The sequence below is a fragment of the Podarcis bocagei genome (genome assembly GCF_964188305.1).
Source record: "Podarcis bocagei genome assembly, chromosome: 4".
In the NCBI taxonomy this organism is placed as follows: domain Eukaryota; kingdom Metazoa; phylum Chordata; class Lepidosauria; order Squamata; family Lacertidae; genus Podarcis; species Podarcis bocagei.
Genome location: NC_138128.1, coordinates 87080450 through 87107160, shown reverse-complemented (window position 1 = coordinate 87107160; position 26711 = coordinate 87080450). Strand labels below are relative to the sequence as shown.

General features: G+C 41.2%; 1 protein-coding gene and 1 long non-coding RNA gene across 2 annotated transcripts in view; both read left to right on the top strand.

Moving 5' to 3' along the window:
* LRMDA (leucine rich melanocyte differentiation associated) overlaps positions 1-26711 on the top strand; it is a 775035-nt gene that overhangs the window by 674787 nt on the left and 73537 nt on the right. The window lies entirely within an intron of this gene.
* Positions 190-5162, top strand: LOC308585881. The gene is made up of 2 exons (XR_014007663.1): positions 190-766; positions 5021-5162. It is a non-coding gene; the product is annotated as an uncharacterized lncRNA (long non-coding RNA).

Here is a 26711-nt window from a genome sequence, read left to right as displayed (position 1 = left end):
CAAAAAACACATGGAACCCAGCCCCTTGTGACATGCATGGCTTCTATATTTTGTAAACATGTATGGAAGAGAAATTTCATAGGTAGAATCCTTTAAACATAACTGGACGGATGTGGGAGCAAACTATGGAGGCAGCAGCAGTAGCCACACCAGGAAAGAAAAGTATAGAGTCCCAAAAGCAAAAGAGAGAGGCTGGCCACTGTGACTTCATGATGGTGCTGCCTCCCTGAAGGAGAGAGACTGGCCACTGTGACCTCATGATGATGCTGCCTCCCTGAAGGAGAGAGGCTGGCCAGTGTGACCTCATGATGATGTTGCCTCCTTGAGGGAAAGAGTCTGGCCATTGTGACCTCATGATGATGCTGCCTCCCTGAGAGAGGCTTTTTTGATGGGATTGTGCATCATATATAGTTTTCAAGAGAAGTGAAGCATATATAAATAGGTCTAAGAGTTATTTAAAAAGTACTTAAGACTGGGGGTTTGTGGCTCCTGGCTTCTTAAAAATGTCACTTAATGGAGATCTTAGTAGTTTTCTGAGACTCCCTTGTCTTACAACCTCTGATCTAGAGGGAATACTACCATGGGCAAAAGGAGGTGTCTCTCTCCAGCTGTTAGATGCATTTGCCAAAGCTAAGGTTATTCTAGAACATGTTAGACATATATGATGCTGCTCTAAATTCTACTAAGATTTCAGCCAGCCAATATTCATCCCAGACTTGGGATGACCTATCTTACCTAAGTATAATGGTGGAGAGCATTACAGCAGGTAAATGTAAAACACATTATTTTGCAGGTGGCATTGGTTGATTTTTCTATTGACAAAAGGTTACACCAGTATCTACCATTGGGGTTATACTTCCTCCCATCCCCAATTTCCTCATCCACCTAGTTTTGGCATGCCTCCAGTGTTTTAGAGATGAAAGTTTTGTTCATCTATGACAGCCACATGTTTTTCTTCATCAGCCTATGTAAGTTAACCTGAAGGGTTGAGCTCTTGGGCAGCCAACCACTGAAGTGTGTTCCTGTATCACTTTCTGCTGTGTCTGAATATATCTAATTTCATGAGACATCCTGGCTTCAACAAATTATAAACCACTCTTGGAAGAAACCTTCAGGGCAATAAATTCAGGGCAGTCAGAATGTTGTTTCTGTAATGATAGCATGAAGGCAACCATTAGCTGGCCAAAGCAGAGAGAGCTAATGGGGTTGCTCCTTTACCATAGCCAACAGTTTGCAATAGGAAGTGATGGCATCCCATCCTTTATAGCTATGCATTTATGCCTGAAATTCTGGAAGCAGGCCTTCCTTCCACGACTGTGTATTGTTGCCAGGAGAAAGGCTTGCTTATCCAGCCCTTGCAGAATGTATCATGAGTAGAAATAAAGGGTAGAGTACTGACCTAAAGCCACTCCCACCCCCAGTCAATATAATATAGAATATATGTGCTCCATCATCTCGTACTGTTTGCCAGTGCTGGCAATTCATAACACAACTCGCTCTTTCTCTTGGCAAATGTAATGCATCCTTAGTGTCTTTCTCGGGTAATTTTAAAGCAATGCAGTAGTCCATCTACATTCTTTCCTGGTTTTGTTTTCATCTGTCCATTGCAATTCAGAAAGCAAAAAAATTGTTTTGTCCTCCCAGTACTTGAATGGCTCAGTTAGTTGTTTGATTACCTGAAGGAGATTCTCAATCACTTTATATGAGTAAGTGCCGATGGGAAAACATGCAGGTTCTGACTTGGGATCCAGCTAGAAGTACCCAGGTTGCCTTCTGATAAATTTCTGAAGCGTTATCAGTGCTGCTTTTGCTTACATGGAAGTTTGGGGGATTTTTCTCAAAAGCAAGCTCATTAAAATTTCAGTTGAAATTTTGTCTTAGGTTTAAATTCAGTTGCAACTATAACCCTTTTTCTTAACGACTTTGCCACATGCAGAGTTGGCCTGGTTCAAATGTAACACTAAGGTGGGGTCACCAATATAGCACCTGTGGGTGCTGATTTCTCTTTCACTCAGAAGGGCCCCTTCCCCCACTAAAAGAAGCATTACATTGTCACCTTCAGATGAGGTCATGATGTGAACTTGGTTGTAGTGTATGTGATGCCCACAGTGGTTTCTCCAGTTTGCAATTACGTCCACAGGCCCAAAAAGGATGGCAAGCCCTACGCAAATCAACCTGTGGCTTAGTGTAAACAAGCAAGCATGCTGTTGCATGGAGCAAAAATCATGGCCGCTCCGCTCCTCCCCTGATTCTACTGCTGCCACATTATAAGGAGCTAAGTCTTGGTTTGGCCTAGGATTGCGTGTGAACCAGGACTCATGGTTTTTCTCACTCCAAATATCCCAAGCACTGTAGCCAAGGTTTGTTCTTGGTTTACCCCTTGTGGTTTCTTTGAAGGAGAAGAAACCACATATTTGGGTTCTCCAGTGGCACTAAACCAAACCATGGCATAGTTCCTTGTAGCAGGTCTAGGGAAATCAATGAACCCATTGCACTCTTTGCTCTGCCATCAGTATACTTGCTCGTTCATGCTTAGTATTCTGTGTAACCAAGACCATTATATTACTGAATAATTTCATTCACTTTCAAATCATATGGACTTGAGCTGTGTGCATGTTTTAGTATTTTCATTTTTGTTTTAAAGTATGGCTGTGATCCCCCTCTCTCAATTTTATTGTTTTTATCCTTTTGTAAACTGCTTTGAGGTTTTGTACTATCAAGCAGAGTACAAATTTTATTAAATAAATAAATAAATAAATATGCATTCAAACAAACAATGGAGACACATGCAGCTTTAGAGCCACATCACACTCCAGTATGGGTGGGCCATTGATGAACTGAACAATCTGTGAGACTAAGGCATCCTCCCTCCTTCCCAAGTCTTGTATTTTGTTCAGTTTATTGAGAACTTTAAAACAATTCTACAATCTGCTTAAATGCCTTTATTCCAAAGCAAAACATGTTAGCGGTACTTGGTGCTTGATTGGGCTCTGACAGATACTGGCACTTTACAGTGTGATGAAAATGGAGATAAGATTTGATTAAACAGAGCATCAATAGAAACACTAGGCTTCCATCTCCCTACAATGAATGTTAACAGGGAAGTGTTTTCCAATTTGCATTGCCGTTTAAGCAGCCGTGCCGTAATCACTGAAACAGTGTAATGACTTAATCTCCCTATGGAGTCACCCTGTTGTGGTTTTCTGAGGGATGCTAGCCATTTTCCCACACGGTATACACCATGAAATTCAAATAACACGAAGAGAGATGTAATTCATTTCTCTATTGCCTTCTGCTGGGCTTCATTCCCAGAGCCTAGAGCAAAGATATGCACACACACAAACACCCACCCACACACACGTACGTATGTGTGATAATACTGCAGTCTCTGCACACCTGTTCTGAATTATCCATGGATGTACCATGGAGAGGGAGAAACTCATCATTGTTTTTCGGTGGTGTAATGTGTATGGGTTGCTCGTGCGTAAGTTGCCGCCTCTCCAGGCTTTGTTGCCTTACTAAACCTTTCAGTCTGGGCAGCCCTTCACTTCGTGGCTGCCTCAGTCGCTAGCAGAATCCGTCAGTGGGCGTTTCTTAAATCTTTTCCAACATAAAAGTTGTTTGACACCCATTCTCCTCCTACTCTCTCTGCGCGGAAGTCTTCTGCGCAGGGTGGGCGTGGGTAGCGGAGGACCCGTGCTCTCCCCGCTGGTGTCCGGTGAAGAGTCCTGGAGCCCTCTCACCGATTCCCCCATCAGCCCCTCTATATCCCTGGTGTTGCGCTGATTTGCTTCCCCATTTGCGGAGCTGCCTCTCTCCCTGCTGGGCCCTTCTCCAGCATCATTTGAGAGCCTTCCCTCCGCCTCTAGCTCCGATGTTAGTTCCCTGACAAGTGGGATGGTAGGGGTGGAAATATCATAAATTTGTTAGGATAAGTAAAAAGGGGCAGGAAATAAGTTTTCGTAATCAAGCTCGTATTCACTAATAACATTTCCAAACCATTTGCATACTTCTGAGGTAAATGTTGAAGCATGGTTCATATGCTACTGGAAAGGATATGCATACCACTTTCCCATGACCACAATACTCCAATAACATTTGGAGGCTACACCATGTGGGCTTTCTGAACACATGGCTGCTCCTCAGGCCAGTGTCAGCAGCCAGGATGCTGGGTGGGGAACCAGCATGGGTATTTATTTATTTATATATATTTTAATTTTTCCACTTTTATTTTGGGGAAGAAAACTGGAAACTGCTAAGAACAAATCAAAAGACATTAATACAATAAAACACATACAAGGGGAGGGGGGAGCGTGGCCAGCCTTTGAAAACTTTCTGAAACATTATAAGATCTTTATTCTGTGGCAGGTGTTGGCTTGTTAGGCATATACATGAGTTTATTGTTGTATTTTGTTCAGGAAGATACACATGGTTTAAACGCAGAAGGTCCCAAGTTCAGTCTTCTGCTCTGCTTACAAAGATTCCCTGATAGACAAGCTGGGCTGGTCTCCGACTTGTAGCCATGGAGAGTCCTTGGTGGTCACAGAAGACAATACAGGGCTAGACGAATCATGGGGTCTGACTAAGACAGCTTCATGTTTATCTGTTTTTAAGGCTTTAATCCTATAGTTGCTTACCTGGGAGTGATTCCCCCTTTAACTCAGCAAGACATTGTTCTGAGCAGACATGTATAGGATTGACCTGTGGGCCAGGTTACTAAGTGTCCACAACTTTGAGGAACATGCAAGAACAAGTGAAAGTAATTAAAAATGGGCCACAGTCAGTGGAAAGCACTCCTGTACAAGCGGCATTAAAATGAGCTCTGTGTGGTAGAACCTTTGTGCAGCTCTTGTTCATTTTAAAGGGGCTTTCGCATGAGAAGTTCCCTCTGGATTGTGCCCATAATATTTAAATATTTCCACCTGAATTTTTAATGTAGTTTATTGATCTTTCTCTAAGTGGATGATGAATCATTGTTTCTCACATTTTCCCCACTTTGTATTTTTATTGATTTTAATAGAAACAAACAACATTACACACACAAAAGAGGAAAAATCAACAAGGAATCATAGGGACAAAGGACAGCACAAATCACATATTGTATTCTGTGGCAAAATAAAATTTAACTCAAGAGTTTAAAATATATTTGTTGTTAAAACAAATTACTTTTGTTCTTTAATTTTGTTTGACGTAGCACTGGGTGTTTTACACAAAAAAAGGAATACATTTCTGAACAAAATTTCAAAAAGAATAATAGAAAGGAGTGTATATACACTTTAAAAAGTAAAGCTCATGTTGCATAAATAGCTGGAATTGATTTAAATCAATTGAAGACTATTTCATCACTTTAAGTGCCTTCTCAGACAAATGTCCATTATTACTCTGTTCCTACAATATCGAGTGATGACTCTGAATGAATGGGTCATCACAGATCATTGTTTTACACTTTTAAAACATTTTTATCTTTCCCTTTGCTCAAAAACCTCAGGGCAACACACATGATATCCTGCCCCCCTCCCCATTTTACTCTTCCAGACTAAGAGGCCTGTGTTTTTTTGTTTTTGTTTTTAACTAGGATCAATTCACAGATGTCGTTATAGACCCGCTCACATTTTGTGTTTCGCTATTGAATTTTCTCCATGCGATCATCCTTCAGTACAGTCATACCTCAGGATAAATACTCTTCAGATTGACCGCTTTCGTGTTGCGTTCTGCTGCGACCCGGAAGTAATGGAGTGCATTACTTCTGGGTTTCGCCACTCACACATGCACAGACGGTCAAAATGACGTCACATGCTTGTGTGGAAGCAGCGAAACACGACCCGCGCACACACAGACGTGCTATTGCGTCTTGCATTCCGTTTGGAATGTGAACGGGGCTCTGGGACGGATCCCATTTGCATCCCAAGGTACCACTGTATGTGCAAGCCCTCAATCAAGTAAAAACAATGCCACATGAAGCTTCAGTATGACTGGTACAGTTGGGTGGAATTTTCACAATCAGAGCAGAACACTTGGGGGACACCTTTGATCACAGAAATATCTTCTAAGTAGGGATGGGTGAATCTGAATTTTGATTTCACTCAATTTCTAATTTAACTAATGTTAAATTCAGCTCTCCACATTTCTGCATCAGTCTGTGATATGTGAATTTCTCCTAATAAGCACATTTTGTATGCCATTTTACCGAATATGCACAATTTTGCAAAGCATTCTTACCTAATACAGTCGTACCTTGGAAGTTGAATGGAATCCGTTCCGGAAGTCCGTTTGACTTCCAAAGTGTTTGACTTCCAAATTGCAGCTTCTGATTGGCTGCAGGAAGCTCCTGCAGCCAATCAGAAGCTGTAGAAGCCCTGTCCGATGTTCGGCTTCCAAAAAAAGTCAGAAAACCGGAAGAGTCACTTTCGGGTTTCAGTCGTTCGGGAGCCAAAACTTCTGAATTCCAGGGCATTTAACAACCAAGGTTACAGCTGCATAATGGATTTCTGTACATTATTTTCACTAACAGCTGCCTTTCTGTGCACATTCCCCTGGTATAAGCATTTTTGTACAGGTTATTTGACTGGATAGCTGCATTGCAATAGTCAGAGAAGTGTCATTTTTGAAGAATGACACTGTTTCAGTTTGTGTATTGTTTCAGAAAGTGTGAATTAATTAGGTTTGCTTAAATGTGAACTGAATCAAATTTATCCCCACCCCCTATTTCCAAGTGTGTCTGAGTATATACACTATGTTTCTACATGCCATCACTACCTCATTGAGAGCATCATGGGGGGGGAAAAGTCACCATCCAATACTTCCAGATGTGTTGATTGACTGATTACACATGCATGTTCCTTACTTGACAACTGGAATACAAAATGCTAACTTGTATGTCAATGAACCGACCATCACAGATCTAATGATAAAGCCAGAACTTTCATTATCTGTCTGTGTTGCATATGTTATTCCATGGGGTTGGTTCACATATTCGACTGCCCAGCTATCAAAACTACATTAATTAAATACAGAGGAATTAACTGATGTGCCTCTACATGAACCAGTCTTTGCTGAGGGGGAGCCAAGAGTGTGAACTATTGAATTGCACTGTATGTGAAGTAATAAGAATTTGCGGTAAGTAGAACCTTGCAAGACAAGTACTTCAAACAAAACCTGGGATTTATTATGGATTAACACATACCAGGTTTGTCCCTGGTTGCCTTCCAGCTTCTGAGGGCACAGAGTTGTACCAGGAGCCTCCTTGCTTGTTGCACTTGTTGCCGCTAAGCATTATTTTTTTTAATCTGGGTTTCCCAGCAAGAACAATATAGCAGCATCTTGTTACCACACCCTATGCCTCCATCCATGGGCCAAGTTGGCCATGGTCTCAGCACTCCAGTCCAAAGTACATTCCACTCTATTTCCTGCTTTTTGGGCTTCCCATTTCTTTTCTTTCTGGGCTTCCTCCTCCCCACAGTTTGTTTTGTCTCTTCCATTTTGTACCCATTGAGTGGTTTTTGCTTTTAACCCTTGCTTATCTGCATTTCCTTTACGCTGGGCCCCTCTTAGATGCCTTCTGTTGCATTCTGGACCATCTTCAGATCCCTCCTCTGACTGGCTTCTATACCTCATGGTGCACCAGAGTGAAGACATTTCTTCCTGCAGTATTTAATCTGTGATTATTCATCCTCCTATTCAAACTATTTGTTGTGTGTACATGAGCAAAGTGAACCAGCCCACTAAAATATTTCCATGCACAAGTGAATTCAGAGAAAAGAAACAGGTTTTAGCATTGCAGAATTTTGAGAGAAAGGTATGTTGATAAACAAAAATTATCCACTTATTGAGTGGAGAATAGTTTGCTTTTATTTGTGGGCTAAAGAAGGGGATATAATCAAATTGTTTTCTTAGCAGTCATTTTCTAAGAAGTTCACATTATAATTCATCAAGAGTTGATTCAATATGTGTAATTGAAAGTTGTACGGTAATTTAAAACACTTTCCTTGCTCTTTTGTGAAGAGTCCAGGCTATATAGATCATTTTAGCATGTAATCTATACATATTTGGTATTTTATGATTTTATCGGTAGATTTATGTGTCGGTAAAATGATGGCTATTATGAGTCTACAACTGTATTTAATTCCTGACTTTCTAATATGCGTTCACAAATCAATGAACCTAGCTGTCTCTGCACCTGATTCCCAAGCTATTTAGATTCCTGTACTTTGCCCTACATGGCTTTAGTTGTACTTAAAAATAGACATTCATGTGCCAGAATGAGACTGGGAAAGTGCATTGCAATTCACACAAGTGCATTGCTAGATCGACATAGAAATATACAGAAGAATTGTGGGAAATAAAAACAGCAGCAGTCATGAAGATTTCCAGCACCATATAGATGCTCTTCTTCAGCAATTGCAGGCCTAGTCCTCCAACCTCCAAATAAGGTGATGAAAGTGGTCATTTAGGGTCGACCCTTTCAGATACATCTTGTTTCTAGTACACATGGGAGTAATGAATAATAAAGCCCATATAATTTGCCATTTGCCATTTCACAAAACACAATTTTGTTTTTCTTGTGTTGTTTTGGCTAAAATAACACATTCTGGGCACTCAGTACACCAGGTGGAAAAGAGCCTTCAGCAATGTGTTTCTAGTGCAAATGGTCGTGACTAATACTTGTGGGAGTAGAAGCGCACAAGAATATCTCTATTTTCATCTGTGAAATGGTGTAGGGTATGCCATACTGCAAACTGTTTTTTTGCAATCTTGGTGAGATGTAATCAAATCAATTTACTGAAGCAGCCAACAGTTCCCACAAGGATTGTCCCACATTTACAGCAGGAGCCCCATGAGTTTGCCCCATATCCCATTAGGAGGAAGCATATTAGGGGAACAAGGGGCAGTAGCACCCTCGGACTGGCATCTGTTGCATTTTGTGGAATCCTGCCCACCTGCTCTGTAGTAGTATGGGATTAACCAGTCACACTTTATGAGGGCTGAATAGGAATTTGAATGTCCCCTTACTGGCTCTTTGGGGTACATTTTCCCCTTCCTCCATTCTGATGAGGGGTATTGTCAGTTTGTCTAGTTGGATTTTGTTTGTGGGCTGTTTTTTTGTATTTTTTGAATAGTAGACTTCTACAATTACACTCGATACAAGGTGCTGTTAGGACTCCCTTTTGTTTCAGAAGTGGATTGCAATACAGTGGTACCTTGGTTCTCAAACTTAATCCATTCCGGGAATCCATTTGACTCCCAAAAGCATTCGAAAACCAAGGCGCAGCTTTTGATTGGCTGCAGGAGCTTCCTGCACTCAAGTGGAAGCCGTGTCGGATGTTCAGCTTCTGAAAAACGTTCACAAATCAGAACACTTACTTCTGGGTTTGCAGCGTTCGGGAGTTGATTTGTTCGGCAACTTAGCCATTCGGGAACCAAGGTTCTACTGTATAGCAAGTGGTGGAGAGGCAGGAATAGCTACATGGTTCTTGAGATCCTGGTTGTGGTTCTTTGGATTCCGGACTAGGATGCATTGGAAGATTGCTGTTGCCGGCAGCGCTGCTCTCTTCAGTCTTGCAAGCCACTACTATTTGTCTGCAAAATCTTACCTTTGGGGAAGGGGAAAGTAACAGTGGCAGAGGGGGATGTTCCCAGGCATCCAGAGGCTCTCCCCTGGAACTGACCACTTTATACATTACATTTGCAGCTGTGCTACACCTAAAAACGTAAAGTATGATTGCAAAATGTATAGATGCAGATACACTCATTAAGGCTATTTACAAGCTCCTGTTGAATGCACACTCAATTTCAAACACAAGCTTGTCTTTGGGTAATGTGTGAAATGGCCCTGAATATAAATTCAGTCACTAATAGAATAGTACATGTGCATTCAGCATATTGGGGGTTGGGAATGCAATTAATTTGTGTTTTCCCCCACCAAATATCCTGCATGTGGTTATATGAATCAAACTGTAAATATACAGTTATGCTGAAATATACTGATATGGAACTATGTGTCAGAATAATGCAGTGAATGAACTTTAAAAATACACCTTCCCTCCAGAGATGAATTATAATGGCTAACCCTTTTTTTCCCTTTAATTACAATCAGCTTTTTTCTAAATCTATTACACCCCCACAGGTCAAAATGATTTATTTCTCTATTTTTGGACATGTGAGTTCTATTCTACTGTTGCCAGTGAGTGTTCAGCTGTGCCAAAAACTGAGCAGGTTTGTGGTTCCTTTGTAACATCAAAACGAAGACATTTATCATAGAGATTTATCATGGGACAGCCAGCCAGATGGTTTGGGTATTTTAAAAATGGGTTCTTTGGGTCTTGATCAGATCATGCGATCTTTTAGTTTACAACAACTCCATCAGCTGCACAGTAAAATTTCCAGGTTTTTTTTTGTTTTGTTTTGTTTTTAAGTAAAAAAAGATAATATTAATATAACGGCTGCTGTAGCATAGACTGTCATTTTCAGAAAGAAAACCTAGTCATAACCAATTCTACTGATTGTGTTCTCATAATAACATGACCTCCTGTTGCTTTGCAAAGAGGCAATGTTAATTTCAGACGTACTGCTGAAAAGTATGCACAATAAATGACCCTCAAAGGGCCCATTGCAAAATCCTAAATATATTTTCTCCCCTCAGATCAAAGGCTTTTATTCTGCCAGGCCTGCTCAAATTCAGCTGGAAGGAATACTTTCCAAACGCACACAGCACACTTTGGATTTCTTTGGAAGAGCTTGCTCAGACTTTCAGTATGTTGAACTCATGCCACAATGTGCTGATCAGTGTAAGTTACTACTTTAAGTTAAAGTGCATTGTTAAACAAGAATTTCCTTTAAGTTCTGCTGCACCTTAAGTTCCAAGGTGTGAAGAATTTAGGAGATATAAATCCCTTTAAAGTAGGACCAGAAACTGGCAGCCATTGGGAAGAATCCAGCCAGAGGAAGTTTTCCAGCTTGCCCAAACGGGGTGGTAATGAGAAGTGTGGTGTCCTTGGCACTTCCACAACCACCACTGCGTTAAGTTATGGAGTGACAGCAGCCACATAAACATTCTGGGCTAAAACCTGCCAAGCAAGACAAGCAGGGTAGGAGAAAGTAGGGGAAGATCCAAGTGTATGGTGCATTGGTAAAACCACCTATGTACTCTGTTGCTTCTCGCTTAGCAGATAATATTAGCAATCTCTTTTTGTGGTTACAGAGCAGCTCTGTGATCAAATACTGTAAACACCATGGTTAGATCCCCATGTTCTTTCTGCAGTCTGCGTGCCCCCAGAAAACCTTAATAAAGATCTGGCATTTTTCAGGTAGCCCCTTTCCCACTATTGCTTGATCATTATGAAGATGTATGTTGAACTCTTCCCTGTCCCACATGTTACACCATTATTGTATGCTTTTAATACAGTGACGCAGTAAAATACTTAAATGAATCTAAAACACATGGAGACTAGTCCTCCACAAAGTACAAGTTGCTTCCAGACTGGCCTGCAAAGGGACCTTCATCCTTCAATAATATGCAGGACTTTTTTTTTCAGCCGGAACTCACTGGAACTCTGTCCTGGCACTTTTACCATTATAAGAGAACAAGGGAGGTGTTCATGGTGAGTTCCGACACCTCTTTTTCTAGAAAAATAGGACTGAATGTGGGACAGGAAAGCCTGTGGAGTGGAAAATCAGGGCCTTTCGGCTGACAACTACTTGCAATGCTGCATTTTTTCTTGAGTGAGCAATAGCAAAATTACTTAGGACTTAGCATGAAGAAGTACTTCAGAATAAATGTTCTAATTGTTTCTTATGGATTATCTCAGAAATTGCAGAAAAAGCAGGATTTTTTATGATAGCACTGTAGGGTTGATCAGTATTATCATTCCTCTATTGATGAAGATAAAGTTTCCTTGGAGGGTTAGTTTGGGAGCAACTTTCACTTTATACAAGACTAGCCTGCATGCTTTAAAAATGTATATTAGTATTAGCTTGACTAGGTGAAGGACATAGTACAAGTTAAAACACAGGTTTTTAAAAATGTAGATAACTTTCCCAGATATGCCACTACATAGATAGACCTGCATAAATTCACAGATACAGAATGTTCCACAGAGTTAATCACTTGGCAGCTTAATCAGATAATTACATGTAAATTTGTTTATGTATTAATGGGGAGGATAAGTACACTACTCCCTTTGTTCCCTAAGGTGCCTTTCTTCTTACATCTCCTTTGCTGCTGGATCGTGCAAAGTAAAAGGGGAAATGAAGAAATAAGGTGGATGAGATGGGAAACTAATGATTCAAGAAATCACACAGCATCGGATAATTCTATTTTGAAATCACAGCAGTGACTCCCAGAGGCGTAAGCTTCCCAAATTACTAGTGAAAACCTCCTTTGACGTATCTAGTACTAGCAAAAGCCCAGAGGCAACCTCCCCGCTCCCCAGTAGTGCCTAATGTTTCCTGAAAAGACAATACTTAGAAAATATTATCTACCTATGCAGTGTTATTTTCCAATTTCTCAAGTCTTTATGGAAGGAAACATCCTTTGTTCATCCTTTGCAAAGAATGATGTTCCTTCAGTACTCAGAGTAGTCCTGGTGTTTGCTAGTCAGAGGGGTGTGCAAATCCAAGAATGTCCTCATTGCTGCCAGACTTTTGGGACAATCTTCACTGTTTGAATATGAATCTGTTTTCACACCTGTGTTTCACTGTACAATAAGGGCTGGCCTGCAGCCAGCTTGACCTGAAATCAACATAATTTTCAGCTGACTTCAGTTCACTAAAAGCCAGCATGTTATGAATTCATATTCTAAAATCACTGTGTCTGAGAATTGTTGCAAGTTTGCCCCAGGTAAACAGATACACATTTTATTATTTCTGGATCCAAAGGCTATGTAAGTTGGGAAAGTGATTTGTGTAATTTTTTTTACTAATATTTACCCATTTTCATTCTTGGAGATGAGCCTTACTATACATTAGACAGGCTTTTGTCTGTAAGACTTGATGTCTCAGTTCCTGTTAGTGTGTCCTGTGACCAGGGAGAAATCGGGGGCGGAGGAGGGGATAAATTGGCCAGCCCAAGAAGTACAAACCCTAGATAAAACAAACTATCCCCTAACATTCAGACATTGACTCATACTATGAACTGGCACAGCCACCCCCATTTTCTCCAGAAGGTTTTAAGGTATCCCGCAAATAGAATAATTCCTCATAATTTAGAAATGATAGTCTTCTACCAGTTCCAAAGATTAAAGTTCTTATTCCAAGATTTAAATCAAGATGTATCCCTCACCCGTCTGATTCCACTGGCAGTTTTACGATGCACATGCTTCAATTCCTTTCCACAGATCCAGCTGTGGACTTGAAAGTTACCTTACATTTAGCAACAACAACAATGGTTAAAGCAAGAATCTATTGTGAATCCAAGAAAACTTCGATAATTTCAAACTGATATCTGTAAAGAGTGTTGAAAATTCCTCTTTGCCCTGAGGTTTTCCCCACAATAGTGATTTTAACATATTGTCACTTTTGGAACTTGCAAGATAAAAATTGGATTGGCTACAGTAAAGAATATAGAAACAATTAGTGTAACAAAACCTGATGAATTTGAAATAGATGACTTCTAACTGGTTTCTTTAATCTCAATGCTCTTACTCTTGAGGCAAAGTTAAGGAGTGTTTTGCTTATGGATTTTTTTAAAAAAAAGCTTAAAATTTTGTTTTTAAGGTGTAAAAACTCAGAATAGCTTGATAACCCTCACACCTAACAATTAATCACCAACCTAAAGAGGTGACAGAAAGCGAGTTGCTATTGCACATATTTATGAGAAGACTTAGTGAACTAGAAATTGCACACTCAGAGGTGAAGGTAAACCAAGACTCTGAGGGGCGGCACAAAACTCTGAAGAGGTAAGTGGCGGGACAAGCTCAATGGAGTGATACACCATGGAAAAGTAGCCAGTGGCCGAGTGAAGTGTGCCTGTTCATTTTGCCACAGTCCCACAGAATAAGATTAAAAAACAGATTAAGGTTATACATTTTACTGGACCAGAACTTTCCTTAACTCCCCAACATACACTCATCATGAGTTTCCAAAATGTCATCAAATACTTAAGTTGAGTTTCTTCTCTGTGTTTAAACTGGCTTCAAAACAATCATTGGATGCGTTAGAAACATTCTCACCTTTTTATAGCCGATGCCAAACCCTTTAGCAACTTGAAGCAGAGTTTGATTTATATTGTGAGTGGAAATGGTTTGCAAAAATAGTAGAATCTGTTACTCTTTCCAGGGCAAAGTATGAATCTGGTCTAGGAAAGGCAAAGTGTACAACCATATATTTAAATAGGGTGGAGGGGGGAAATATCATGGCAATTTAAGAAGATAACTCACTTTAAGAATGTGATCAGTTGATGAGTTGTGACAGGCAATGTCACTTCAAGAACGTTCAAATGAGTGAGCTGCAGAGGTCAGACCCAGCAGCTGATTCCAAGATCCTGTTACTTAGCCTAGTAATGGACTGATGTTAACCAGAAGAAAAAAAAGATCTGCAATTATGTGGCTAACCTTAGTATTTAAGTGAAGGGGGGAGGCTTTGAAAAACTTGTAATATAAGAAGGTGATCAAAACAGCCAAAAAGCTTTAGGTTTTTCTTTTATCTCCTGTATATACCCCCCCCAAATCTGTTTAATGATGGAACTCAATAAATTACAAGGCAAAAATAATAAAATGAAGCTGGGTAGAGTTAGTTTATATTCACATATGTTATTTATTTAAAATTTGGATGGTTTTGGAGAACTGCTGACTCTGTGGGTTAAGAAATATTGGTGTCGTTTTAGGAGGGTGGGGAGTCCTTAATGCTTTGCATTCACTTGCATTAATTTGACATGCTGAAAGGGAGCCTGCTTTGACTTAACGGTTTGAAATAGACTAACCATCAGTTCTATCAGAAGAGAAAGTATTTTAGATTTGAGTTATACTTTCTTATTTTAATTGTGTACAGAGCCATGTACATTGATGGCACTGTTTAAATAAATGTTAATAATAATAGAAAAGGTCTGGGAATGCTACTCCATAACATACTTCATAATGCGCTATATGCTACCAACTGTGTGTACCTTTTATGTGTATTCTGTTCAGTGCTTAAATTAATGGAGGGGTGGTTTGTAAACCCTTTTCCTTTGGGGAGCCCTTTCTACATTGATACATGTGCTGAGGACCCACACACGTCAACCATAGAACCCATGTCATTAAAGGCTTCTTTTTCTGGCATATACTAGGACACACTCATGGAGTGCATTTGGGCTTGTTGGCCTTCACTGTCTTCTTGCTTAAATGGACACTGTGGCATCGGATCTGCTTTCTATCCTCTTGTCGGATGCCCCTTGCAAGGGAGAAATCAGTACTGGTGAGCACAGAGTCTTTCAGAGATATTTGTTCTCCTTTCTCATTTTATTAAGGAATTCCTGATTTCATATGATAAACCCCAAAGTAGTCCAGATAAGAACATAGTTTTGAAAAAGACTATCATTGGGCCATCTGTAATGCAGGTACTCTTGAACACTGTTAATATTTGAGGTTTTCTGGTTTTAATTATTCATTAGGCACCTTCCCCAACCTGATGCCCTCCATATGTTGAGCTATAACCCTATCATCTGTAGTATTATATTTATTACTATTGATTAAATTTATATACCGCCCTTCCTCTGAGAATCACAGGATGGTTTACAATATAAAAACACAAAAAATATATAACATAGTAACCAACAAAACAATGACCCCACCATCCCTAACTGTTGGCCATGCTTGCTGAGGCTGATGAATTTTCAGCTGCCTCATCCATATTTGTACCCCATTATGGACCATTTAAGCATTTTCATCCTGCTCTGCAACTAAATATTGGTCTCATGCCGCCTTATGAATGCTGTTAAGTAACTGTCTCTGTGCCTCAGGCTTATGATCAGACTTTTTGCTGCTTTTTTGAGTTGTGAACTTAACCAGTTACATGTTTGTTTCATTTCTGAATCATTTCCCAGGAAACAAACACTGCTGCTTTTCTGTTGTAAGCTACATGTGGAATTCCAGTTGAATTCTCACACAACCAGAGACATAGCCATCTTAAGTACAAACATATCCACATTTGTTGATGTGACATACCCGAGTGGGTAGGGAAGGGACAATTCTGAGCATGTTGTTTTAAAATAATTTTTCCCTGAACGGTTTAGTTTCATTTCAGTCCTCTTGCTACGTTAATAGACTTTTAAAAATCAGCTGTAAGCTACAGAAACAACAACACAATGATACTTTGGGAGGGCTCTGATCTGATTTGTTAAAGGGGGGTGTTATTAAGATGGCGCTTTGACTCTCCAGAATCATCCCAATTCAACATTATTGAGCCCCCTGAGCTGATGCTCTCTCCTACTCTTCTCCCATTTTCAAGGGTGTGTGTGTGTGTGTGCAAAATACAACTGAATGTGAACATCTGTGTTGAATAATGAGGCACCAATGCCAACCAATGGACAACCTTCTGAATTTCAAGGATGAAAGCCAATTTGACACCCGATTCGAGGAGGCCAGGAAAAATATAAAACACAATTCCACGTGCCCTCTTCCTTGGAGAGGAAGACGTTGAAATGAGATTTTTGCTCATTCACACAGTTAGGATACCATTCTGTGTTTCATGTTTGAACTCCCCACGGACCCATACAGTCTATGTTCAAGGGAGCTGGGACAAATGCAAAATGCCCTTCAGTGCAATGTATGACTTGAAGAATAAGAGACTACAGCCATATTTGATATACTTGACTGTGTCGTTTCAAGACATAATTTTCATTGGCAGTTGGGATACTTGCTTGGCCACCCACCCCACCTGTACACACACATCTGTTTTACTGGGGGCAAAGATGAAAGATGCAAACAAGATTAAAAAGTGAAACAAGACCTTTCAGACCCTGCATTTTACTAGTGCTCATTTGATTTATTGACAGTAGTCATCTGTTCCACTGGGAAGCTGAATGCTTTCATTATTAAACTATATTTAGAGCAGGATACTTTGGAGACTGAAGTGGTCAGTGATGCTTGGCCTTAGCATGATGACAGATGATTTACCAGTGGATGAAAAGCATGTTTCATCAGCTGGGTTCATCATTGCTTTTATAACGTACTGCTAGCCTAGCAGATTTTTCCAGGGAACATAAAGCAAAATAAAGCTCTAGAGCAGAAATTAGGTGCCTGTGGCCCTCCAGATGGGTTGGGCTACAACCCCTGCCATCAGTCTTGATAGGCCATGCTGTCTGGGGCTGATGGGAGCCTGACATTCGAAGAGCCACAGGTTCCCCTTCCTTCTCTAGGGACAGTGATGGCTCCTTCTACTCTTCCATATAAACCCACCCAGACCCTACAATCACCATCTGAGGCACTTCTTCATGTGCCACCTCTTTGAGATCTCCAGAGGTCAACAATGTAAGAACAGGCCTTTCCAGCGGCAGTGGCGTAGCGTGGGGGGTGCAGGGGGGCCCGGCCGCACCGGGCGCAACATCTGGGGGTTAGGGGGCGCAAATCCACGGCTTAGGGGGCGCAAATCCACGGGTTAGGGGGCGCAAATTACTTGCCTTGCCCCGGGTGCTGACAACCCACGCTACGCCACTGTCCAGCGGTAGCTCCCCTCTTGTGGAATGCTCACCCCAGGGAGGCTCACCTGGCACCTTCATTACATATATTTAGGCACCAAGCAAAAACATTCCTCTTCTCCCAGGCCTTTGGCTAACTAAACAATCTCTGGCCTTTTAAATTGTGTATGGTGGGGATGGGGATATTGCTTTTGTTTGTTATTACGGTATGTATTTTGTTTTTATATTGTAAAATCTAAAAAATGGTTTTCGGATGAAGGGCTCTACAGAAATTTAATAAATAAATGAATAATATTTCACATCAGAGAATGTTGGTTGAGGCAATAGCAAGACAGTCCCTGAAGCCTATCCTGTCCGGAAAGGTGACAGTAGGGAGGTCCCTCCTCACCTCTGAATTCCAGGCACATGAGGAATCCTCTCCAGGTTTTTCCTCAGTGTGTGACCTGCATGCTAGAGATTCGCAAACAATTACTATTCTTATCAAAAGGGTTAGTTTTAGTGCTTGCTTCCTACATTCCTCATGAAGTAATATATTCAGCATTTGAAACCAGTGGGATACATTTTCTTGACATATTTTTCTTGCCCCAGTCAGTGACATGTGTTCTGCCCTTCACAAAGAACATGACAAAATACCTTCGATACACATAATACTCATTATAGCCAAACATACTGAGTATGATGTGGGGTGGGAAGAACCTTTTAAAAATGTTGTATACCTTTTCTGCTTAGCCTGCACCTTAATATGGACAAAAAAGTCCCGCTTTGGCCTCCCAAGTATTTTGTGTCATCCCCTTTTGGTTGTGGCCTTTTTGGCACATGTTTCTTGTTTTCCCAAAGGCTGTTGCTGCTCATTTTCATTTTATTTTTGCCCAGCACCCATTCTTTGGAGATCGTCCCAGCTGTGTCTGCACTATGGGTGATATCAGCATTGTCATGTTGTCCACATGCATTATAGCTAGGTAGGTGACACCTAGTCACGTACACTTCACAATTCAGCCAAATGTATTGAATGCCTTACATTCCATAGTTCATCTAAAACACAGGGACCTGAAATTGCATGCCTGGCCTTGTTAGCTTCAAAGTTACTTTGACTATATATATATATATATATATATATATATATATATATATATATATATGGTTTCATGGTTTGGGGCATGCCATTAGCATTTGTTTCCTTTTTAGTCCTCATATTTCCTTAATAAAATGGCTTTGAGGCCCGAGGGGGTGACCTTTTCCTTTGTGTTCCCATCAACAAAATTTCATGTAGTCACTTTAAAAACTACATATGTAGCTTTTTCCTGTTCACATTCCACATCTTGTTCTCTCTACTGTTGCTGTCGTTCATTGGCTTTGTTCTGCCTGTTTGCTTGCCAAGGTCTGTGCTGTGAAGGCTCTTTCCTTCGTTCCAAGAGGCCATCACTGCACAGCAAAGTTTAAATAAACAGCTCATTTTATTAGACAGAGATTTATGGCTTTCAAGGGTTTTGTTGTTGCAATAACTGACTGGCTTGTTTTGCTGCTTGTCTAATCAGCCAGTACAGGGACACAATTTGCAAAACCTTTCTCCCCAAAATTGTTACGTTTGGTTGGGTTGTTTGCCTCTTTTTCCTCAGCTCAGCATCAGCAGGAGATACACACACACAAAATTGTTCTGCTTTTGTAAGAGACAGGCAATATAGCATTTATGATGAAGACATCCCTTCAAATTACATAATTTAAAAATGTAACAAATTAAACCGGGGACTATGATTAATCACAACAGTTGCAACTAGGCTGAAATGACATGCATTAGTTAGTGTTTTAAAATATATATAGATTTCAAAAACAGGTCATTAATTAAGGTAAACAAACGTAGGTAACACTCCCCACTCAAGAGTTCAAAGCACAACACTTTGTCTCTAGAAAGAAGAGATGGAAATTTCAAAAAGCCTTTGAACTCCACTTGTACCCCTCAGTTTCATTTGCCTCACTCCCAAAGCTGACAGCAGGAATAAAATTTCATTATATTCACATTGGAATATGATTTTTTAAATGGCAAAGCCCCAGCACCTAGTGACAGTGGTAGGCTTGCTGTTTGGGTGACATCATAATTGGGAAGCCACACTTCAGAGCACAACAAGTCTGACCAAAATTTGTCAGCTTGCAGGCTTTCCAGGGAGGATGGATGATTTCGTCCTACCAATGTTGCGATCACTCACACCTTTCTCACACATTCAGCAGCATTTCAAAGATGTCCTCTGGTGCTACTGGCAACTTCTGATAGTAAGCCCCAGTGCACCCCATGTTGCAGTATCTAAGATATGAATTATAGGGCTGGCTGTGTAGTCTTTGTCAAGCTTTGGTGTCCAACTTGGGAAACTTCATACAGTATTGATTTCCTTTGGGGGAGCATCCGTGTTTACTGTGGGTTAAGGGTTGGGCACTTGGGTAGGGAGAAGACTTACAGTAAATGGTCATAGGGCTTATTGTTGCCGACTGGCACATCCACCACTCCTTGATGAGCCAGACCTTCAAGCATCTTTTCACTCTGAGCATCAGTTCCTCCATATATTAGGAAGACACTCTTCTGACCATGGGTTCTCTCTCTCACACACTTCCCTCCTCCAGATTCCTCAAGAGTCATTTTCCCCTCCTCTCCCACTGGAGAGGATCTGTTCCCCTTTCTTCTCATCACCCCTGACTGGGCACTCTACCTTACCTCTACTCCAGCATCTGGATCTCTCTCTGGCTTCCCTGGTGTGGTGTTGTCTACTACATACTCTGCTTTGCCTTCAGGCCGCTTTTTTCACTGGCAAAACACATGTTCAAAGCAGGGTGAGGAGGCCATGGGCGGGAGATGAATGTAACCACATTTGTATTAAACCTGTTTATAAAACAACGTGCAATTACAGTTTTAAGGAATAACAACAATCAGCAGAACAAAATTTGAATTACGGTATTGTCTCTTGATTTGAAATATGCTTAACCTTAATTTATCCAGCACCAAATCTCTCTGCAACCAATTTAAGAACTGCCCTATGTCCCCTGCCTCAGGGTCCCAACACTGGCCCTAGCAGGACTCTGGTTCAGAGGATGCGCCAACTACCTCCTCCTACACCGAGGATGATTTCCCTGCAGCCTTTCCTGCTCCACAGCCACACAGGAGCATGCAGCTGCAGAATAGGCCACAAATCCTTTAAATATTGCAAGCAGCTCATGGGGGGAGGGGGCAGAACCACAGGAAGATCAAGTCCTGCCAGGTTCTTAAAGGCTTCAGGTGACTTTATACCTTTGCTGAAGCAACTTCCCCAACTCAGCTAGTAGGCCTACAGGTGGTTGACCAGAACTGCCTGGTCTCACCTCAGACTGGTTCTCAATGGCTTTTAGCCATGATGGCTATATTCTATATCCTGTATTGGAGGCACTATGACCTTGAATATCAGTTGCTAGGAACTGCAGGTAGGGAGAATGCTGTAGCAGCCAGGTCCTGCTCTTGGACTTCCCTTAGACACCTGGTTGGCATCAGCGAGAACAAGATGCTAAGCTGGATGGGCCATTGGCCTAATCTAGCAAGACTCTTCTCGTGTTGTTATAACTGCATCTGAAGCAGAGCCCTGAACTCAGCTAGCCAGATCACACAGACAGGAATTGGGTTGATGTATAAATGGACTGGTAATCAAATACAATAGCATACAGAAATGCTTATTTCATTGGCAAAAACACATAAGAAATTGATGTTGGCATTTGCATGTGGATCCATTCTGCCATGGAGCCACTGTGAGGTACACAATATAATTTTGTTGTAGTTCAAGGGAAATTTGAGAGCATCTGTAGCTGTCCTTGGTAAACATGGAACACTGGAGTATATATTGTCTGCGAATTTTTAAGGTTACTATAAAAATGTATATGCAGGCCTTATAATTATGTTCTTTAAGATGACTTAGACTTTCAAATGGAACAAGGGGGGGAGAGATTTATTCAATAACTACAAGAAAAAAGAAAAACTTGAATGTAAGGAAATAGGTTAACACGTATTGGACTGTTAATTCACACTTTCTGAGCATTCCACAGTGAAACTGAGACAATATCATTGCCAGTTAACTGCCTATTTTTTTTACAGTATCCCTTCCATTATCTTTGTTTCCTATGGCTGCTGCTCCTTGCTGAGGGGAAAATGAAAAGAAGAACATCAGAGAATAATCTGTTCTATGTTATGCCAGTAGTTCAAAAAGACACAGTTTGACTGTCAGTTTAAGCAGTAGCATCAGTACAATGGAAAAACTAAAATGTGGGTACTGAAGGAAACTGAAAGAAGGAAAACTGTGCTTTGGAAACTTGAATTGGAAGAAGTCAGTGACTTACAGATTTTAGGTTAAACATTGTAGGGGGCAATTGGCGATTACAGTCACTTTCTTCCAAACCAGGGAGAAGAAATGCATCCATTAACGTTTTCATACCATTTTGCTGTTCTTAGACTTTGAGCTTTAAGGACATGATGTCTACATTGTCAGCCATCTAACCCCTACCCAGTGCATGGGATCCTGAAGTATGTTCTACAGTGAGACATAGATATGGTCCCTTGAGCCTTATTCTTCTCTAGTTTGGACTGAGTGCATGCTGCAAAACATGCATTCAACTCCCTTATAGCGGCAAATTGCAGGAGAGAGAATCAGTTGGTTGTGGTATGGAAGCCTTTTGTGATCGTCACTGATAAACTTCCAATGGAACCTGGGATTCCTTGGAACACAGTTGAAAAACAACTACTACTACTACTGTTGGGAATGCAGTGTTGCATCTGGAGTTGAGGTTCAGATCCATATTCAGTCAAGGAGCTTGGTGGAAGGCTGACCAGGTAACTGTAATTTGTGCAATGCTCTCTCCAGGGAGGCTCACCTGGCGCCTTCATTACAGGTATTTAGGTGCCAGACAAAAACAGTTTTCTATAACCAGGGCTTTGGCTGATTAACACTATGACCTTTTAAATGTGTTTGTGGGAGGGAGGTTAATGGTTTTTTAAAAAATGTATTTTGTTTTCTCATTTTGTATTTTTTATGCTGTGAACCACCCTGTGGTCTTCGGATGAAGGGTGATATAATGATGATGATGTAATTCTGCCTTATTTTAATCTACACAAAAGGTACATAAATTACTGAGCTCAGAGTTACAAACTTTGTACATTGCAGGAGCTTAGGAATTTATAAATAATGAAAGTCTCTATTCAGGACCCATCTTTTGGTAGGCCCATCCACAAAAACATTGACCTCGCACCAAAGCCATAATACAATAGAGTACATCTCATAGGACTCAGTGCTTAATCCTGAACCGGATACCTGAAGGAATTTAGCCAAAAGGGATTCAGCTTGTGTGCCACAATTTGACTCTGATGAAAGGAGGATACGGCAGGGAAGTTAGCTGTGGTAAAACATAAGCCTCATCAAGGATACGCCAGGGCATTCTGTGTTACCCTAGTAAGGGCTTTCAGGTAGAGCTTGCTCACTTACCTGTCTGAGCACCTAGGAAGCAGTTATTGCTCTTCCTTGTATGGGCTACAACATTCACATTTCCCCCTCATCCATTTCCTTGTGAATGATACAGGGACATTCACTATACAGTGGGTATGCTCAGATTGTAGCACATGTGGGGTTCTAGTGCATATTATACTTTGGCAAACTGCTTATGCAAAATGCTAGGAGTAGTTTATATTGTGCCTCCTGTATCGTACACATTACACAAAGAAACAAAACGCCAGGATATACTGCGTGCAAAATGTTAAGCTCTGAAAAGTTACGGCCTTTGAGGCAGAAGCGCTTTACTCTCATGTGAGCCAGTGTGATGTTGGGTCTTAGCTCACCTTTAGCTGCAGCCAAGCAAATAATATGTACTGAGCACTCTATCATGTACCATTATAATTAGCTCTGTCAGGTCTTAGCCCTGCAACCCTCATGCAGATAATATGATAATATGTCTTCATAACCAAGTGACCTTACATGCACAATATTTCTCCCCTTATGAAGATTGCATGTCAATAAAGTAATTGAGTCTCAGAGGCTGGAGCGAGTGAAGATTTAGATGATTGGACTTTCAGGGCAGTGATGTATGACCGTTATTATTCTACTTGTCAGGGAGCTGCATACGAGCGAGGATGGTCAGAAGATGGCAAGGATGAAGGGTTGTGTTTCATTAAAAAAAAAATATTGCTGTTAATCACCACTCCATTCTTTTCAAAGTCACTGAGAAAAGAAACTCCTTTTCATTTTAGCCCTGGGAGAGAATTCAGACACAGGGGTTTTTCAAAGCCAGTGGCACTGCAAGTCATCTAGTTTGGTGAACTTGGATCAGGACCGCTATTTATTTTTTAAACTGAGATGCGGGGAGTTGTTTAACGCCAAGAATCCGTATCCGTGTCAAGTACCATCTTAAAGAATTATGGGTTTGTGTTTGTGGGTGAAGGTTTGAATTGGGAAGGGTACCTGTCAGGCATAGATCTCCTGCCATGTTGCGGGGGGAGGGACAGGTTGTTGGGACTAAGAGAGGTTGGGGAGTGGGGCAAAGTCAACGTGAGAAGGAGCAGAAATCAAGCGGAGCAAGGCAAAGCATGGAATAAACCTTGCGAAACTGATGAGCCGTAGGTTCAGGGCAGATGAAAGAAAGTACTTTACATAATGCAAAATTAACTGATGTAAATCACTGTCACAAGATGGTGTGGTGCAGACTAGCTTAAATGGACTGAAAGGGATCCAAGAACTTCATGTTTGCCAATTGATATCAACATGGTGCACAAAATCTACATGGTGCACATGCATGCAAATAAACACACATGGACACATCAGTGATCTTTAACCAAAAGGACAAATGCCCTCTTTCTGCATGTCAAGGCCCCGATCCCCCCCATGTGTTGACTAATAAAACACATGGACACCAGTATTTTTGGTTAAGGGGATAATTAAGGCCACAACTTTATTGGTTACAGAATGTGAGTGGTACTGGCTTAGGCACTGGTATTGAACTGACTACCGGTATATCTGACTCCAGCCCACCATGCAGGTAGTCCAGTAAGGGTCAACCACCAGTAGGGGGAACCCTGTTGATGTACATCAACTGAGAGCTCCCCCAGGGTCCCTGATGGGGTCGTGGCATGGCCCTAGCCCATACCCAGGCTTTGGACAAGATCCACACCCCCGGATCCCTTTAATGGAATACCCTTAAAGAGGAGGGGCAGGTGATGGCCACAACCTCCCCTCCCATAAACCAGGTTTTACCAGTGCCTAACCACCAAACCTTACAAAGTTGTGACGATTGCTTTGAGGTTGGTGAAAGCCACACGGCTGGTGCCAATTTGCCAAGTGGAAAAATTCCTACCAGGCCCCCTCAACAGGTGACCAACCGTATTCCATAGCAAGGCCAATATAGCAAACCCATAATAAAAGGGCAGGAGGGTGGGAGATCCAGAGAAGCCAGGAAGCCAGAGGAAGAACCCCTGGCTGTGCGGCTGTTTAAATACTGCAAGCCACACACACACACACACAGACACACACACACACACGGCCGACCTGGCTGCAGCTCTCTGTTTGTGCCGTGGTGTTGTGATGTGTGAACTAGTGTGATCCCAAAATGGATCAAGGGGAGAAGAAATTGGGGTGGATCCTGGCTTTTGTTAATAGATTGTCTAAGCCCAGAGGTGTATTTTTAATGATTCAATTTAAATATGTAATGATGTTCCAGCCTACTAGCTTCAAAGCTATATTTTGCCTAAATGTTTAAACAGTTTCAATAAACAAGAATGGAGCACCAATTGGTATTGGTGGGCTAAACTATTTCTGCTTGCACTGATTTGACTAGACACTTGTAGTACTTGATACATTTACAGAATAGTAACTCACAGAATTGTAGAGTTGGAAGGTACCCTGAGGATCATCTAGTCCAGTGATGGCCAAACTTGGCCCTCCAGCTGTTTTGGGACTACAACTCCCATCATCCCTAGCTAACAGGACCAGTGGTCAGGGGTGATGGGAACTGTAGTCCCAAAACAGCTGGAGGGCCAAGTTTGGCCATCACTGATCTAGTCCAACCCCCTACAATGCAGGAATCTCAGCAAAAGCAGCTATGCCTGTGCAGAGCTTGTCTCAGGCCCAGGGCAGGAGTCTTGTTAAAATATAGTCATAAACTTAAACAGAGTAATTCTGGCAGGCCGTTGGTGCCCCCCCCCCCCAGTTTAACCCTCTGAGGCCCAGGGTAAGTGTAGCCAGCTGCTCCCCCATGGGCCTGAAAGCATCTGTGACCCATGGCCATCCAACCTCTGCTTAAAGGCCTCCAATGAAGAAGAGTCCACCACCACCTTCTGAGGGAGTCTGCTCCACTGTCGAGCAGTTCTTACAGGACAAGCCCATTCTGATATTTCCACTTACTCCCACCTCACAAAATTGTATTTTCTTCTTGTAAATTTGCCATAGGATGTCATAACAGCTGGAAACATGTACATTGACAAAGCATAGTTTCATGTTTAAACAGCTTTAAATATGTGCAAATGCAGTATATTTCTTTATGTCAGCGTAAGCTGTTCTTATTTTGTTTCATGCCACACTGACAATGCTTTGCAATATAAATTAAGGAAAATAATTTATAGTATCATTTAGTTTAAAAACTGTGGCATGTTTTATCTGTTCACTGGACTTTTAAAAAATGCTTATTCTATTTGCAGTTCTGTATGGTGAAAATATTTAATATACAAGGGGAGCTTGGGTTATTATATAAAGGAGCTTATTGTTCATTTAGGGAGTAGAACATTTTAATTGGAAGTACATCTCTCATAAGGAACTGGCCTTAGAAGTCTTTAAATCTTCATGGTTAAGTAACTGACTGAGATATAACAGCCTTGAAGCAGAAAAAGCCTATCATATCACTTTTGAGCGTACACATTAAGGTGGCAATTTATTATATGAAATTAGCAGCAGCATCTTTTCAAGACTGGCTGATGATACGAATGGCTCCTTTGGCACAAACAATGGGAAGAGTACAGCTTCAAGCCAGTTCATTCTAGAATAGTGATAGGCAACATCTTGTTCTCTGACTACTGCATCATAATTAGAACATGATATGCAGCGTCACTGCCTATTTGTGTGCC